The 15632-nt window shown below is 41.0% G+C and overlaps 1 long non-coding RNA gene across 14 annotated transcripts in view; it reads right to left on the bottom strand.

Moving 5' to 3' along the window:
• Positions 1 to 15632, bottom strand: part of LOC138151250 (uncharacterized) — a 364336-nt gene that overhangs the window by 319000 nt on the left and 29704 nt on the right. For 7 of the 14 annotated variants that reach the window (XR_011165779.1, XR_011165780.1, XR_011165777.1 and 4 more), the window contains exons 4-6: positions 14216 to 14315; positions 13962 to 14025; positions 8899 to 8994 (exon numbers count right to left, since the gene is read on the bottom strand). This is a non-coding gene — a long non-coding RNA (uncharacterized lncRNA). Of the gene's footprint in view, positions 1 to 644; positions 678 to 2462; positions 2820 to 8898; positions 8995 to 13961; positions 14026 to 14215; positions 14316 to 15632 lie in introns of those variants that run through there. The other 7 variants (XR_011165772.1, XR_011165773.1, XR_011165769.1 and 4 more) reach the window with 2 other exon arrangements.

The raw sequence follows: 15632 nt of genomic DNA on the forward strand, positions 1-15632 counted from the left end.
GAGAGAGAGAGAGAGAGAGAGAGAGAGAGAGAGAGAGAGAGAGAGGCCAAAGGAAAGGTCAGGAAAAAGGGAGGCAGAGTCAGCAAGAAAGACTGAGAAAGGTGGACAGAGGAGAAAAGAGAGAAGCAGTCCTCACACACTGAATGGAGACCACATGGTCAGACATGAGACCCCAGGACACTGACTTTCTTCACATTTTCACTGAAAATCAGTCAGAATAAATTCCATTTTCTGTGGAAAGTCCAAACAAAGAGAGGGATCGCTACTTCTAAGTCAGGAGGAGAGCACAAAGAAAAATGAAAGCTCTGCCCTTCTTCGTCTCCAGCTTCCCCCTCCCTTAAAAAAAAAAAGTCTTTTATCTCTGTTGAAGGACGATTTGATAATTGTCTTGCTTCACCCAGAGTGCTGCAGATCAGAGAGTGCACTGTCATAAACCCCAGGCAATATCCTCCCAACCCCCCAACCCCTAGAGTGATTACACCTTTTATTACAAGAACTCTCCAACAGCAATGTATCAACCCAAGCTATAAATCTCCCTTTTTCATGGACCAAGTTTGATTTCCCAACTAATTGAAAGAAAACACATCTGCTTGTGGGGTCACAAATGGAGCACATTTTCTCATCTCTGCAGCAGGACTACTGACCTGGTTAAGAGGAGGGCCAGTCTGGGCTGGGTGCTAAAACAGAAAATTATAGAGTGTCAGGGATCAGCAGGAGACAGGGAGTATCTCAGAAGGAGGGAGAGGAGGAATCCCTGAAGAAGGTAAAGAGTAACCGTATACTGTTTTCCTCCTTTGTTTCCTCTTCTCCACTCCCTAGGCTACCACCCTAGTTCATCTTTTGCCTGGATTTCAGTATTAATAAACCTTGTCAGTCTGCCTCACTTCCTCCAGTCTCCCTTACCCAATTCCTTCTTCATGTTAGCTAACAAAATAATCTTCAAGTGTGAGACTGATTGTATCACTTTTCTGCTCAAAAATCTCCAATGGCTCCCTATTGCTTTCATAATAAAATACAATTGTCCTAGACTGGCATTTAAAGCCTCCAATTTACCTTTGCTGCTTATTTACCACTATCCCCATGCATACTCCCTATATCCTAGCCAAACAGACTACTTGCTATTCTCTGAAATTGGTTAAAACTCTCATGTCACCTTGCACTTGCACGGGGTCTCCCCCATCCCTGGATAGCATTCTCATTGCTCTTCTTCCAAACCCCTGCTCTGAGATGGAAGGGAGGAGGGAGAGCATGGGGACAGCCAAGTAAAGCTACAGAAATGGGAGATGAAGCATCATGGGTCAGGAACAGCAAGTAAGTTAGTATGACTGGGCTGTAGAATATGTGGAAGGCGATCAAAGTATGAGAATACTGGAAAGATGGGATGGGACAAGATTGTGAAGAACTTTAAACACTAAACAGAAGCATTTATATTAGATTCAAATTCAATTTTAAAAACTATTTATTAAGTGCCACTAATGTGCAGAAGCTGCCTCTTAAGTCTCCCTCCAATGTCTGATCATGGCATGGAGGTGACTCTGGGTTCTCTACCATTACATCAACATGGTACATATTCTGGAAAGTGCTCCCAGGTCACAAAGGTTCTAGATATCAGCCCACTCACCAACTGTCTGAGAACCTGCCTGTCTCAGCTTGGAGAGGCTCATGAACACATTGGCCACAGGGTGATAAATTTGGGGACCATGGTAACTTCTAAAAGAAACAGTGAAGTGGTTCAGTGGATAGAGTGCTTGACATGGAGTCAAGAAGACCTGAGTTCAAATCTGGTCTCAGATACTTCCTAGTCATGTAACCCTGGGTAAGTCACTTAACTTCTGTTTGCCTTAATCCACTAGAGAAGGAAATGCCAAACAACTTCAATATCTTTGCCAAGAAAACCCTATGGACAGCATAGGCATGTTACAGTTCATGGGGTCACAGAGTTAGCCATGATTGAATGGCTGAACAACAGCCACAATAGCAAACTTCTAAAAGCTATTTATTCTATCATGTTGGAGATATCATCTGATTTGAGGGAAAAATACCCACCCTTGAAAAAATTACAGTGATTCCTCAGAGCATTGAAGTGTCCCTTGCTACCCCTGTGGCTTGGGCTAGTCATTTAACTTCTCTGGCCCTCAGTTCCTTCATCTGGAAAAGGAGGGGAATTGGGCTAAATTACTTCTAAGGTCTTTTCCTTCTCTACACCATGATGCCTTAATCCTCTCATACATGGAGGTACTACTGTTCTAAATGATGGAAGAGATGCAAAGTCCAATAAGACTTTCCTTTCTAAAGTTTATTATCTCAAAGTAGAGACAAGATACACATGCCAATGACTAAAACAAAATGGAAAAAAATAATGTGAATAACTAACTAAATAATTAAAACAAAATGGAATAAGATAATTGCATATGAAGGGTACTAAGTATGATCTGAGGTCCAAAGAAAGAGAAAGCCTGATCTGCTGAGCTAAGAGACTTTTATTTGAGCTGATAGTCATTAGAGAACCACTCAAGTTTCTTGATTGGCATAATGGATATTGAAAGACATTAATATGAAAGCAATGTGCCAGCTTGTTAGAGGAGGCCAAGATGAGTGGTGATGGTGGTGATGGCAGTGGTGGCGGTGGTGGTTCTTCAGGTTGGTTATTGTTGTGGTGGTGGTGGTGGTGGTTTGGGCTGGTGATGGTGGTGGTGATTCTTCACTCTCAAAGGTACCAATGTCATCAGGAGGATGATGTCTTGACTTGCTCATGAATTGGATTTAAGTGAGGCATAACTATGCATCAGCCCCACTCTCTTCTCCCAAGTCATCAGAGTCTAGTGATAGGACAAAAGTTAAAATGATTGGTGGTGGCCCAGGATGCAGCAGATGACTTTGGCATCATCAATGTCTGCCCAAGCTCTAATTGCTCCACAGTGCCAGGAAAGAACAACACAGGGAAATTATACTAATGAAGCCCCAGAAACAGCTATGACTCATAACAATATCAGTAACTTGGCTGCGGGGAGGGAATGAACATCTAGCGAGGGTCTTGTTATCCCCCAGTGGAGCAATGCTCCAATGGAATGAGGAAACCCTGCAAGCAGGAAGACTACTAGGATATTCTGGATGTGGTATCCAGGATCTTAACGAGGGTAGTGTCTGTAAGGCTAGAAATGAAGGGGAAATCCAAGATATCAAAGTCCTTTGAGCTCTTAGAGAGAAAGGTGCTCCAATATACCAAAGCAATAAATAATGTGATTACTGGGAGACAGTGTGTCAAAGTGGAAAGAGTCTTGGGTTAGTAATGAGAGGACCTGTGATCATCTCGCTTCTGACACTACCTGTGTGACCTCAGGCAAGTCACCATACTTCTCTATACCTCAGTTTCCTAATTTGAAAAATAAAGAGGTTGGACCAGAAGGTCTTTAAGATCCCTTCTAGACATAAATCTATGATGCTATATAATAAGTAAAGTCAGACCACCCAAAACTTCCCTACATTTCATCTATGTGAAAGTATCAAGCAAGAGAATTAGTCACCATTACTATGCCCCAGTCACTTAGTACATTTCCTCTTACATAAATGCCCTGGGGTAAGGAAGGTGGCAAGCTTTCTTTGTAGCCTCCCCTGGTCCTAAATCTCTTTAGATCACCCTTTACCCACACCCATCTACTTTTCAAAAACTCAAGTCCAAGCAATTTTACCCACTTCTCATTCCAGTTCCTTAGCCTATGGCAACAATTGCTTCCACTGAAAGGATTCAAAACCCACTAGAAAAAAATGTTTACATAAAACTCAGATTCAGCCAGGACATTCTTCTAGAGGCTATAATTATAAAGTTGTTTTGGAACACAGAGTTCTGAAGATGGAGTATACATTTGGAACAAGTTCATTAAAAAAAATATATGCTTACTCATTAAAGCTACTATTCATTATCTCCTGGCAAATGGAAGAGCCAGTACCAATAAATAAAGAATTGATAATAAATACACAGACTATATCAAGAAGTCACTTGATTTCTCTCACCCATCCCTCAACTGTACTTTAACTCTTCATGAGCTCTTAATGACAAGTTATGCTAAGCTGTCATGTCCCTATATACCCCAATTCTTCCCTGAATTGTCCCTAGAATAGAAGAAAAGAAGGAAGTAATTGCCCTCATTCATGAGTGGTTTTACTATTGAGTTGTTTCAGGCATGACAAACTCTCCATGACCCCTTATGGGGTTTTCTTGGCAAAGATACTGTAGTGGTTGTCATTTCCTTCTCCAGCTTAATATTATAGACGAGGAACTGAGGCAAATGGAGTTTAGTGACTTGCCTAGGGTCATACAGCTAGAAAATGTCTAGGACCAAATTTGAACTCAAATTCTCTTGACTCCAGGGCCAGTACTCTTATCTCCTGCACCACCTATCTGCCTATTGGCTTTAAAGATACCAGGAAATTCTGAGAGGCTCCTGAAAAACAGCTGTCACATTCAACAGTTCTGGATTTGCTTCTGGATGCCAAGCTGAACCAACTTGACCCTTTGCATGCTGCCCAGCCTCAGCTCAGCTGGTCAAAATATTATTTATAATGTAGAAATTCTGCATATTCTGCATTCAAAATGTTGCCCAGTCTATCATCTACTAAGGCAGGAAGAGTTTTCAATTTGCATCTGTCAAGGGATTATCCAGTCTGATGAGATCATAGATGCTTATGCTTTTTTGGGTTATTGTTGTTGCTGTTAATCTCACATTTATATAGCACTTGGAACATTTATAAACAGGACCAAGAGTCACTGAATTCAGTACTATAAACAGAGGAATTGGATTAAAATCAATTATATTTTAAACCAACTCCACCCAGATCATGATCCTTTTCCATCCTGCCTCATGTACACTTTGACTTATAGTTTAGGAATTCTGTACTTCCTGTTACATAAGTAGGTAAACTAACTGAAGACCTTGGACCTGAGAGGGAGGAGGAGATTCTGAGCTGGTAATGGTTCCTGCTACTGGAATAACTTATACCATCATTTCCCATCAATCATAGCAAATCTTATGAATTCTTATATAATGAATGTCTAAGCCCAAGTCTCCTCTTCTCTCATAAACCCTACCTACACTCATTTGACTACTGTTTTTCTAGAGGGTGGAATAAATGACCCATCACTTAGGAAATGGAGCCAAGAGCCAGTTTATGCCTCCCTTTTAAAGGGGGAAATATATGCAAGGAATGTATGTTTGAAGCCAAATGCCATGGTGGTACAGATTCTCTAAGTATTAACTTTTCTTTTGTGTGAGTCCTGCCCTTCTCCAGGATGGAACATACCATGTTTAAATTAGAAAGTACAAAAGCTAGAATCATAAGAGCATGCAGAAAAAGAGCTGTGGGCTAGGAGCCCAGAGACCTGGGTTCTAATACCCAGATACCCAAGTGACTCCACCGCTCACTGGCCGAGTGACCTTGGAAATGTTATTTTGTCACTTATTTGCTGTGTAACCTTGGGCAAGTGTCTCTAGTCTGAAAGGTCACCACTAAGCTCTAACTCTGTGATCATATTCTCCTTTAATTGACTGGGATTAAACAGAGATAATAATACCCTCACAGGGCTGTTGTGAGTACTAAAATGAAAAATGTGGAAGTGCTCTGCAAAAAGTTCCAAAGCACTTCCAAAATAGGATCGCTTTTCTGAAGCTGGACAAAGAACCTTGAGGTCCTGAAGGCTGCTAGACATAAAACCAGGGACTGGCATCTCTTTCTCTGAAAATTATCAAATATGGCTTACTGTCTCATCAGTCATAAATGGTTTCGGTTACAGAGGAAACACAAAATGCCTTTAAGTTAGGGAATGTCATCTGTGGTGAGAGTAAGTGATCACATCTCCCTGAACCTCAGTTTCCATATGAACAAAGTGAAAGAATCCAAGTAGAAGACTTCTAAGGATCCTTTCAGTTCTAATGTCCCTTTAGTATGTGATCTATGAAATAAAATGTTCTCAACCTCAATCATTGGTGTATCCATTTCCCTAGGACCTCTCCTGGTTGGAATACATTTTGTTGAAGAGTTTAGGCCACAGACTGGTTCTCTAAAGCATTTTCCAAATTTAAGCAAATAGCAACTAAAGGGTAACATTCAAGTTCTCTCCAGCACAGGAGAGCCAAAGCAGAGCCCGAGGAGAGGTGGTAGGAGTTGGACAGTCAGATTTTACCGCTAAAGAATGTGGAGGAGGGGAGAGGTGGCAAGGAGAGCCCTAATGGCCTTTCTCCTCATCTTGTTAAAATAATATGCTCCAAGTCTAAGACCTTTTCCCTCCTGTCTGCTGCCCAAACGCTCATTTCTCCAACAAAGATCTAAACCACAGTAAATCCCAACAGAGGTCAGAAAGGCTGACACAGTTTTAACTACTCAAGAGCACAGCATAAATGGCGTCATTATTGTCCCCACAGGCTACACTCTGCCTTTTCCAGGGAACTCATTTTTTTAATTGCAATTTTAAAAAAAAAAGGAAGGACTTTAGGAACGTGGAGTCAGAATATAGGTGGGTGAAGTAAAATGTGACTGGGCTCCAGGGTACATTGTCTTTCTTGTCTTTTTTTGCCCCTTCCCCCTGCTCACTAATTCATGGATAATGAAGCTTCCCTCAGTCATTCTGGTACGTTCGTTCCTCAGTAGGTTCATGAAAACAGCTCTTCATCAAAAGCCCCATGGCCAGAGCTACTGATATCTAATGTCAAATCTATTTAACAAATATTCGATAATCTGTTAGGCTCTGGGGAAGGTGAGGCTTACAGACTGGCCATGGGATTGGAGAAGAGGAGAGGACAAGAGGAAGGGAAGAGAAAGGAGAAGGGAAAGGGAAAAGGGGAGAAGAGGCAAAGAAGGGGAGAGAAAGGAAGGAGAGGGGAGGGAAATAGAAGGGAGAGAAGGAAACAGGAAGGGTTCTGGGTCTGGTAGTAAGGATAAACTTCATAAAACCATCATAGAGGTCCCTATAGAGTTGTATCTTTGAGGGTATCTTTGAGAAGACAGTAACTGTGTTCCATCTTATATTTGGATTGCCTGCCTCTGCACCAGTTCAGCTCTATGTATTAGACCCAATCATTCTCAACTGTTCCCAATGGAGGCAGATTGCCACAGCTTCAACACCCTCAGATATTCTTTAGTGAGACTAACAACCAAGGCTTTTATCACTGTCCTTGTTGCTATTTTTTTAATAAAAATTTCCTAACCCAACTCCATGCCTTTTCACTGACTTTACCCCATGGCTGGAATTCTCTTTCTCATCATATCTGCCTCTTGGCTTCCTTCAGGACTTGGATAATGAGGCGGCTAGGTGGCACAGTGAATAGAGCACTGGCAGTGGAGTCAGGAGGACCTGAGTTCAAATTTAGCCTCAGACACTTAACACTTACTAGCCTTGTGACCCTGGACAAAAGTCACTTAACCCCAATTGCCCTACCTTCCCCCTCCAAAAAGAAAAAAAAAAGACAGCTAAAATCCCACCTTTGGCACTTCAAAGTCCCCCATCCCGCCCTTCCAATCCCTTTCCTTGAATCACCTCTCAATTAATATAATACATATGTTGTATAAAGAGAGTTATTTGCATGTCATCTTTCCCATTAGAATGTAACCTCCTTAAAGTCAGGGCTCTTGTTTTTTACTCTCTTTGTAGTCTCAACACTTAGCATAGTATCTCAGACAAAGTAACATCAATATGTGCTTGTTGACTTGACTTGGATCCACTTATTGAATACCACTGTAGTTGCTGCATTCCTAGCCACCACCACAATTCTTAGTCATCACAGCTATTTCCATAGGCATGGCTCCCTTTCTGTTCCCAGTAGACTCTGTTCTCTTCACCAATTAGTACTCAACACCTGAGCCTCATAGTATCATAGCAAAGTTTTCCTCTGTTCTCCTCCAATCAATACCTATGCTTTGGGCACTATGGAAAGATAAACCATTTCCCTAACAGGCCTTCCCATTACAAATAAAACTAGTAAAATTCATCGCAAATATTCTGAGTGGTGGCAATTAGCCAAAGAAGTAATTTTGGAAGGGAAAGCACTAGCAGGCAGAGAGAATAGGAAAGTACTCCAGCAGAATGTGGTACTTGAGCTGAGTCTTAAAAAAACAACAACAATGATTCCAAGAGGCAGCAGTGAGGAAGGCACTCAGTCCAGACATGAAGGATAATGGATAATGGAGTACCTTGTGTGGGGAGCAGCAAGGGGACCAGTATGGTTGGACATCAGAAAACATGGATAGGAGGGATCTATAAGCAGACTGAAAAGGTAAGAAGAGGCCAGGTTGTCAAGGGCTTTAAATGCCGAACAGTGGGATTTTTATCTGCTGAGTCTTGCCTTTTCTGTAGGATGCCCTGTTCCTTTTTGAGATAATAATGACAAGTATTAGAGTATTACAGAAGGCACATGAATATAATTCAGCACTGACTAAACATCCAAACGAGTCCATGATGGAGGGAGGAATGAGGAAGGTTCACTTAAGAACTTTGAACTCAAAAATTCCCTAGGCATAGCCTTGGTAACTGCTCATAGTTCTAATATAATCCTGAAATCTTCCAATGCCTTCCCATCATCAGATCCTATATACCCTCAATCAGAGTGTATGAGGTATCCAGGGAGGATTAGCACCTCTGGTGTGAGGGCTTGTCGAGCCCTTTTCAGGGATGTTCATCTCTCTATGGTGTCCGCCTCTCACTCAACTCTCACCTGTGGCTCTAAGAAGCTGTAGTATGCGCAGTGGTCACACCTGTTAAGACCATCTTGGCAGATAGGCCGAACCAAGAGGTCTCAAACCTGTCAGTGAGTTAGAGGAACGGCTACCCCAAGTACATGAAGACTTCTCCCAGATTAAAGAGTGGATGAGAACAATTTGTTCCAATGGTCATGAAGGTGGTACACTTACAGTTTGAGCAGACGTTGAAGACACCAGGTCATCCACTGCATCCTGGGCCATTATCAGTCATCTTGACTTTTGTCTTGCCACTGGACTTCAATGACTCTGGAAGAGAGAGTGAGGCTGATGACTATGTGCATCTCTGCCCCACTTAGATCCAATCCACACCCAAGTCAAGACATCAGCCCATGATGTCACTGGTCCTCTTTGAAACAAAGGATGAACTATAGCAACATATCCTCAATCAGAAGTCACAAAGGTTAGAGTTGGAAAGGTCCTTAGCAATCATCTAGTTCAAAGAAAACCAAGGGAAATGACCTTCAAAGCTCTGAAAGTGACTTGCCCAAGGTGATAGAGCTAGTTAAGGAATTAGAACTATAGCTCAGAACTCTTAACGTTGTGCCCAAAGTTCTTTCCACTATAACATGCTGTCTCCATGTTACCATTCTTTTTTAAAAATTATTTTAAAGAGTATTAATTCATTTTGTTTTTACATCCCTATCATTTCCAGATAAAACTGTAGCACACCCTCAGAAGCAGTGGTATTACTAGGTTGGATCCCTACTGGGGTAGCTGCTACTACTTTCATGGTAAATTGTCATTGTTGTTGCTATTTTGGGGGGGGCTTTTTAGTAATGTCTGACTCTTTGTGATCCTGTTTGGGGTTTTCTCGGCAAAGATCCCAGAGTGGTTTGTCATTTCCTTCTCTGGCTCATTTTACAGATGAGAAAACTGAGTCAAACAGGGTGAAGGGACTTACCCAGGGTCATACACCTAGTAAATATCTGAGGTGAGATTTAAACTCAGGAAGATGAGTCTTCCTGACTTCAGGCCCAGCACTCTATGCACTGTATCATCTAGCCTCCCTGCACCACCTAGCTGCCCCTCAGGGTAAATATTCTATGGATAACCACATGGGTGGGTATTCTCCTAACACTGTAGCTCATAGCTCCTTATTGTGTTTCCTCTTAACAATCAATCAATAGATTCAATTCTTGGCAAATATAATTACTGAAATGGCACAGCTTGGTCCTGATTAATGTGAAAAATTATTCCTCTGAAGTGGTTTTGCATATTTGAATTTTCACTATTCAAAGTTAAAATTATTTAAAATATGGTCATTGGTTCTAGCCCAATGGAAATATGCAGTGTGAATTCAAATAATGTAATAAAAATTTAAGGGATTCATTGTTCACACTAATTGGGATCTAGCTATAGTTATAAAGCACTAGCTCCCCTCCCCCTTCTCCAAACCTGTGTCATACTTTCCCACAGTCTTTGGGAGAAAGACCACCCCAAGCTAACAGAATGAAGGTGCTGAGGCATCTGCATAGGGAGTACACAGGACCAGAACAACACCCAAATCTAGAACTCCAGGACCTTAAGGTCCTTTCTTTTTTCCAGAGGCTTCTCATGAAGTCAACTGTAGTGCTGGACAAATCACCCCACTGCTCATTTGGGCTGGTTCATCCAGGAGCATGGTATTTCAGCCGGTTGGGTCAATCTGCTGCTAGGCTGATTCAAGCAGGTCACTTAACTGATGAACTGGCTCAACTACTTGAGATGTTCTCTCTCTGGACAGGTCAATCTCCTGGACCTGTGGTGTCAAACTCAACCCCAGCTCTCTGTTTGACAATCCTGTTCTAGATTCTAAGGGCTCATTCTTTAATAGGTCAGCTTTAGGCTCAGCTGGGAACCTGGGCACCCTCTTTTGATGGAGGGTTAGCTTACTCATTTCAACTGGAATGGGACTGTGGTCTTTCCACGAAGGCAATGACCTAGTGAAAGCCTTTCTTTTTGACTTCTTCTGATGATCAGTTCTGAGGCTTATCACGTAGGGCTAGGAAATAGTACTTCCTGTTCAACAATCCATCCTGGTTTTAAAGGGGACACTACCTTTACTTAGGGTGATCAGTCTGTTACACTTCCCATATTCCTGTTGGGGTCTCATTCAGTGATGCAGATGAGTGACTGAGGACAAAAACAGTCTAGGCTCCAGGGTGTCATTGTCTTTTCTTGCATTTCCATAACAATTTGAACATCTCAAGCCATACAACTTTGCTATTGTATGGAATCCTTTCTTTACATTGGAAAAGTCTTTCCCTTTACATTTTAGTGTCTTTGTGACAGTCAGTTTTGCTGAAGGGTAGAGGTGGCATCCCTTTTATTCCTCATCACCACCCAAGGATCCTTCTTTTGTAATAAACAATAATTAAGCAAGACAAACCCACATATTGACCATACCAGATTGTGCATCAATGTTCCTGTAGTATCTCATCCTTCTATGTTAAGGAGAATGATGATTCTTCATCTGTTCTTCAAGGCCAAAACTACCATTTCTATTTCCTATCTTAACATACCAGAAATACCTATGTTCTTGTTGAGATTTTTCCACTCAGATTTTCATTTTGGGGGGCTTCTCTCCCTCTCCCCCTTGTATTGTTTTCTCCTCATCAAAACAGAAATAACCAGAGGAAAAGAAACATTTCCAATATTCTATACCTTGTCTCTTTTCAGCCCTAAACAAGGAAATATCTTATTAAAAAGATGGGGGAGGAGAAGGAAGAGAGAGTGAGAGAGGAAAGGTGATTTTTAATTTTATTGGGGAGACAGAATCATTGCCAGAGACTGCCTGTGGCTAAATGAGACCATCAAATCAAGAGAAGAGCAGTGAAAAACATGTACAAATATGAAGCTAATATCTTTCTACTCTGAGGGAAGCTGACACTCAATTTCAGGGGTGGGGGGGGGGTGCTCAGGCAGGAATATTCTGAGCAGAGTTTGGAGAAATCACACCCATCTGCTCGAAGCCATTTGTAACCTCTTCTGCTCTCTGAAGTAAGAGTTTAAAAATGCAAATGAAATAGAGCCATTTAAAGAAAGATATACCCACTAACCTTATTCTGGAAGCCGGGTAGGAGGACCCATAGCTCAGAGGCCAATCTTATAGTCAATGTAAGCCTTGATAGTGGATTATTCTTCATTCTGATGGATAATGGTTCTGTGCTTTCCCCCATGTGTTTAGCAGTATTTAAATGAAAGAAAGATAAAGTTGCCCTATTTAGAAGATTTATTTTAAAGGTCTTTTTTTGACTGCCACCCCTGAATAGGTGAATGGATGCATTTGGTGTTCATTTAAGGGATTTGCTGCTGAATTAAATTGAATGAAACAGTTCTTAAGATGTGTCACCAAGCCCCAGTGAAGAGAAAGGAGCCCTGGACTACTAGGTAAATGAGAGACTTGAGTTCTAGCTCTGACCCTGGTACTGGAGAATTGTATGTCTTGGTAGGAATCAGTTTCACCTTCCTCGGTCTTCCTACTCAAATGAGGGAGTTGAGCTAACTCATCTCCAAGGACCTTCCCAGTTCTAAAAATTCTCTGATTCTTAATCCAGCTGCTGGGCTTTTGGCCTGGTTCATGTCTAAGTCATCCCCAGAAAGGCAATGCTGTTGTGAAAGACCCTTATTAAGCACCAACTGTGTTCAAGTCACTTTGCTACTTGCAGTAGTTACAAATACAATTAGATAATCTGTTTTAATGAGATTAATACCTTGGGAAGTTACTTTCCTTTCTGGGTTTTAGTTTCCTCCTTTATAAAATAGGGGAAGAGGAGAATACTGCCCAATTTCTAAGGTTCCTTTAGCTCTAAATCCTATAATCCTATGATTAGTTAGAAGCCTGTTTCTGATGCTGAAATATTTCAAATGTAGAAACTCTTTCCTATATAAAATCTAAGCCTTTGTCCCAGAATTTTTCATCTATTTTCCCATGTAAACAAGTAAAAGAGGGTGTCTGCCAAATTCTTTTCCTTCTCTGATTGGTGTCTGAAGGGATGAAAAAAATAATATGGAAGCAAGTAAAAACTCTCATTTCCATCTAGAAGTTCTGGTTTGTTTTTTGTTTCTTTTCCAAATAAGTTTGTATAGATGTCTTCTGTCTTTTTAAATCATCATAGTTTTCTCCAGTACCCCTTCTCCTTCCCTATCAAAAAAAGTGTAGCAGTCTTGTTTTAAGATAGCTCCCATAAGTTCTCCCAAACCATTCCCTGCTTAGTCTTGGAGTTGGAATGGACCTTCAAAGCCACCTAATCTATAGGTTCAGAAGTTCAGGAATCCTTTCCATCCTTTACCCTCTTGCAACCTCTCTTTGAAAATTTCTCATGGTAGAGATCTCTAGATGTTTCATGAAGATAGATATTTCTGGCTCTTTGACTGGCACAGAGCTATGATTGTTCATAAGGTCATCCTTATCTTGAGCTAAAATTTAACTTCTTGTAAATTGTCAGCAATTTAGACAAGTACAGATTTAAAGCTAGAAGGGAGATTAGAGGTCATCTAATTCAACACCCTCATTTTAAAGATGAGGAAATGGAGGTCCAGAGAGGTTGTGATTTGTCCTAAATGACACAAGTAGTGAGGAACAAAGCTGTGATTCTAATCCAGGTCCTCAAACTGTGGCTACTGTGCCATATTGTCTCTCCATTGTTCCAACTCTGTCCTCTGGTGTGACAAAGAACTATTGTATTCTCTCTTCTCCCTGACATCCTTTCAAATATTTAAAAATCACTAGCATGCCTACCCTTGGTTTTCTTTTATTCACATTAAATACTCAAGTGTCTACCAGTAGCTTTTTTTTAACTTTTATTGATATCTTTTGTTTTTATCTCACTGTTATTTCTTAATATACCCCTCCTCCTTCCAACATGCAGAGATCCATCCCCCATGGGCACTATCAAAATGAGGCGCAGCAAGACCACATCATGACCACCACCTGATTTTGTACCATCTACAATCTGAGAATATATTTTACATTTTAATTAAAGTTTTATTTTATATATATATATATATATATATATATATATATATATATATATATTTTTTGCCTTTTGGAGGGCAATTGGGGTTAAGTAACTCGCCCAAAGTTACACGGCTAGTACTTTTGTGTGGGTGTTAAGTGTCTCAGGCTGGAACCGAACTGGGGTCCTCCCAACTCCAGGGCCCACGCTTTACTCACTGCGCCACCTACCCTCCCCTAGTTTTATTATATTTTAAAACATAAAAACCATTCTTACCTTGAGGACCCTAGAGTAGGGATGAGAAGAATTTAGTCCTCAATGAAGTTTGATGGCCTCTGCTCTATATACAATGAATAAAAAAGAAAACAGGGGAAAAGTTTGGCAAAGATAACACATGAGCCAAGTACAACACTATAGATCATAGATTTGAAGGTAAAAGGGAGCTGGGAGTTCATTAAATCCAATCCCCTCATTTTATAATTGAGGAAACTGAAGCCCAGATAAATTAAGTGACTAGCCCAAGGTTGTACCTGGAAGAACCTGGATTTGAATCCAAGTCCTCTGACCCCAAATCCAGCGACCTTTGACACTGTACCATGTTAAGTATTCCACATCCATAGTGCCCCATATCTGCAAAGAAGAGAAGTAAATGAATTCTCCTACAACATATCTTCTTTGGGGCCAAGCTTGATCATTCTATTGAGTTCCAATGTTTCAATCCCCAATTTTGTGGCACATTCAGTGACTTGCAGCACACTAATTCTGCAGCACATCTTTCAGAACCACTGGACTAAGTGCTCTCAGTTATCTGTTTCAGGTCTGAAATTTGTGTCATCTAGAAATGTGACAAGTTTGCCTTCTGACTGGTATGAAGTCATCCCAATCATCTATTTAAAACAAAAACTGCTGAGTAGCATGGCTTAATGACAGAACAGTATCAGAGAATTTCAGAGTTGGAAAGGGTCACTTTTAATATATACTTTTAAAAAACTCCCCCCAAAATACATCTACCAAGTGATTGTCTAACCTTTGCTTGAAGGTCTCTACTGAGAGGGAACCCCTTCTTCCCAAGGTAGCCCATTACCCCTGCAGACACCTTTAGCTGTTAATGTAAAGGATTAATCAGGAGAGATCCCCAGCAGAGTGGATGGTCATGGCTGGAACCTTTTCTAAGCTCATGATTTGGAGTTTACTCTCCCAAACCCCACTTTCATTAGCAGTCAGGGTTCCCATATGGCAACTGCTACCTTCTCCTCTCAGAGTTCTGGGGGACTCTGACAGTATTAGGGAAGGAGGGGAAGTGTCATGCTCAAAAGCCTTCACTGGTTCCCTTTTCTTATCAATGATCAATTAATATCAATTGGCCCACTAGACTTAGCTTTTAGGAATGGGTATACAAATGTGATGTATATGTGTGTGTGCATATGTATATATGTATATTTGTATATATACACATATCTATACATGTATATGCACATGTGTATATACATATATCTGTACATATGTGTGTGTATATATTTGTGTACATATATATGCATATAGTGTGTGTATATGTGTTAAGAACAGTTTGTACAAAACATCCCCCCCCAACTAGGGCCACACTAACCTATAAGCATATTCAAATTCTAAGGGAAAGTGGGCTCAAGCTTAGTGCAGATGTGGCAAAGGGATTCATGGTTCCTAGATGTCTTTTTTGTTAGAAGACATCATCACCCCCTTGTGAGCCACGTGTGACATTCTCCTTAGGTATGATGTAGCTTTCTGCTATGTTCTTTGTAGACTCCTGAAGCTGCTTTTCCTCAGTTTGTCCTTGGTTCCCAATGCAGACACTGCCTCCAGCTCCTGCTGTATCAGTGACATGACTGGGACACCAGTGAGCAATCTGAGTCTTCCCACCCATCAAAATTCACAAGGTCATCCTCTATTCAAAGTGGATAAGAGGAAAGA

Source organism: Petaurus breviceps, unplaced genomic scaffold (assembly GCF_028583685.1).
Source record: "Petaurus breviceps papuanus isolate PSGF00001 unplaced genomic scaffold, PetGlider_PUasm1.0 90895, whole genome shotgun sequence".
NCBI lineage: Eukaryota > Metazoa > Chordata > Mammalia > Diprotodontia > Petauridae > Petaurus > Petaurus breviceps.